The sequence below is a fragment of the Apis dorsata genome, unplaced genomic scaffold (assembly GCF_000469605.1).
Source record: "Apis dorsata unplaced genomic scaffold, Apis dorsata 1.3 scaffold_383, whole genome shotgun sequence".
NCBI lineage: Eukaryota > Metazoa > Arthropoda > Insecta > Hymenoptera > Apidae > Apis > Apis dorsata.
The window spans coordinates 154,124-156,860 of NW_006263645.1; the positions used below are offsets into that span (position 1 = coordinate 154,124).

General features: G+C 40.1%; 1 protein-coding gene across 2 annotated transcripts in view; it reads left to right on the top strand.

Annotated features, from left to right (window-relative positions):
* Positions 1 to 15: 15 nt before the first annotated feature.
* Positions 16 to 2,737, top strand: part of LOC102679795 (choline O-acetyltransferase) — an 87,720-nt gene continuing 84,998 nt past the window's right edge. The window contains exons 1-2 of one of the 2 annotated variants that reach the window (XM_006618971.2): positions 16 to 109; positions 1,621 to 1,815. The gene's annotated coding sequence lies outside the window, so the exon portion shown is untranslated. Of the gene's footprint in view, positions 110 to 1,620; positions 1,816 to 2,737 lie in introns of those variants that run through there. The other variant, XM_031512097.1, reaches the window with a different exon arrangement.

Here is a 2,737-nt window from a genome sequence, read left to right on the forward strand (position 1 = left end):
GTAACGCGAAAGCCGGTGGCGGGGAGAACTTTGAGGGCAGACGTTCCAAAGCTACCCCAACGGAGAGACACGCCGAGACGCCCCTGCCATCGGGAGCCCTTCGGTCTCAGTAAGTAAGAGTCATCATCTCTGACTTCTTCTTCTTCTTCTTCTTCTTCTTCTTCTTTTTCTTCTTTTTTGACGACGACCAATCTTATCCTCGCCGCATTCGAGGACGAATGACGATGGTTTCGTGGTGATGTCGATGATGTTCGTTCACGTCACCGGCCGGGTTTCTGTAAAAGGGGGGGAGGAGGGAGGGGAGGGACGAGGGAAATACACGTAAGATGAGATCGTTTGCAAGTATTCGTGAATAAGTATTCGTGTTTTTTTTTTTTTTAATTGGATTATTTATTTAGTTGGATTATTCGAACTTTTGTTTCGAGGTGATGATGAACTGCAGTGTATTTGGAGAGTATATATATATATGTAGTATATATATATAGTATATTCGAGGACTTTTACGTCGGTTGGAACGAGAGATATTATGTAATATATCGTGGAAGGTGTTATGTATTATTCGAAATATAGAATTCTAGAGAGAAAAAAAGGAATAAATTCGAAATCGTTGTTGAAAATTGATCGAAAAACGGCTGTTTTGTTTGAACGTTAAACGGACGGTGGACGGTGAATAATAATATAAGATCACCGAACGATACTGTTGAAAATAATGATATTGCTACAATGGCAAATGATGGGAAATTACCTTGGGAAGTCGGGCACATGTGCATTCTTCTTGGGACGTGAGGTATATGTATAGAGGATAGGGACTGTTATAGATAGATGTTTAAACTCTAAATATAGATTGGTCAGGGAGTTGGACGCGTATATAAGATAATAGATAGGTTAGGAAAAATTGTGTCGGTTTCGTAGAAGAGATGGACAAAATTATTGCCTGCACGCTATAGGTGGAACACGCTAAAGACCGACAACTTTTTGATTACTTCCCTGGAAATTACTTTTCCTTTTCCTTCTTTTTTCTTTTCTTTTCTTTCCCCGTATTCGTGATTATCATTTTTAATCGTACGCGTTTCCAATTTCGTGATACTATTCTACTGTTAAAATCACTCGATTTTGCAATTTTTTCTTTGAAATTTACTAAGGAAGGAAAACTTTTATATGCTTCCTCTTTAAATACTTTCCTCTTTTACAAATAAAATTTTTAAAAATAATTTAATCTTAATTAAATCTTTTAAAAATACTTTTTAAATAAATTCCTCCTGTGTTGAAAACGAAGAATAAAAGAAATATTATTTTTTGGATAAATGCAAAACTAATAAATGTGTCCTAGAATTAGCATATCCTTATAATAATTAAGCCAACAGAGGACACGAGTTCGATCGAAATTCTTTTTTTTTCGACTCCTCAAAAAATACTTCGCTGCTTCGATTGTTGAAATTAATTCATATAATTCCATCACGTATTGTTCCAAACAATTTCCAAATTATAAAAAAGAAGCTTTCATTGGGATGCATAATTGATGCATCACAATTCCACAATTCGTATTATTATTCAGACAGGGTTGTTAATATTAGGCTCCCCTCTCGAATAATTATCCACGACGAAGGAAATTTGTTTCAGGCTCGGTTAGAAATTCGGCTGAAAAGGTGGAGGGCCCGGGGACGCAAGAAGCTAAGGAGTCGGTGAACGGCTCGAGGGCCGAGGTCGGACCGGACGTCGCCTCCAAACTGAGCAGTTTGTTCGCCGGACTTCCTAGTTTGGCGGGTCCCCAACGCCTCGCCAGTTCCCTCAGGCAGAAATTCGCCAATAACTCCGGTAAGTTTACGAATTTTCCCCTTCCTCGTGCACGCCACTCCATGGAGGCCCTCGTTGACGATCGTTGACGAAGTTAACGGCGTCCCCGCGCGGCGACCAGTCATCGTAATTAATAAACGAGGGTGCGGACACGCATCGAACGATGTTTGGAGGGATGTCAGTTTACCGAATGAATCGTTTCAACGGAAATAATTAATCCGTTCTATTCTCGAGGTATAGAGAGGTACAACTGTGTTTTCGAACGCTCGACTAATTTGCATCTAGTTTATTTTAAATGTGTATATATATAATACACAATTTGAAACACTTTTCTCTCTTATCAATTATTCTTCGTGTACATGTAACTTTGAATCAATTCTTACGATCTTTTGGTTTTACTTTTTCGGATCTTATAATATTTTCGAGCAAAAATATACGCAAGATTTGTTTTCCCATTTGTTGTTTCACGTGTTTCCTTTCCTTGACCAGCAAGGTTCGTTAAATAATTACCACGCACCCCATTTATAGAATAAAGCCATACCATCCACCAACTCGACCTTCACCCTCGTTTCGCCGCCGAGACCCCCGTGTTTTTATCTCTTCGTAACACGATACGCAGTACCAGGCATATAGGTAGCCTGGGTACAGATCGTGCTGCCTTGTCGAGGGGGAGCCTCCACCCGGTGTCATATTCACTTCTATACCCGCCACAAGCGAAGGAAATCGACTGCGCGTCGATGAGAAACGACGGAGCGACAAACGAAATCATCGGTGTGCGAAGATGACTGACTCTCGTCCACGACGATCGCGAAAAATCGGGTTGGGTTTTGGGGTTGAACGAAAATCGGTGTAAAACCGATCAGGCCGGGTCAGGGCTCCCCTTTCCTTCTCCGATTTCTCGAAAAAGAAAGGAAAAAAAAAAAAAAAAAAAAAAAAAAAAAAA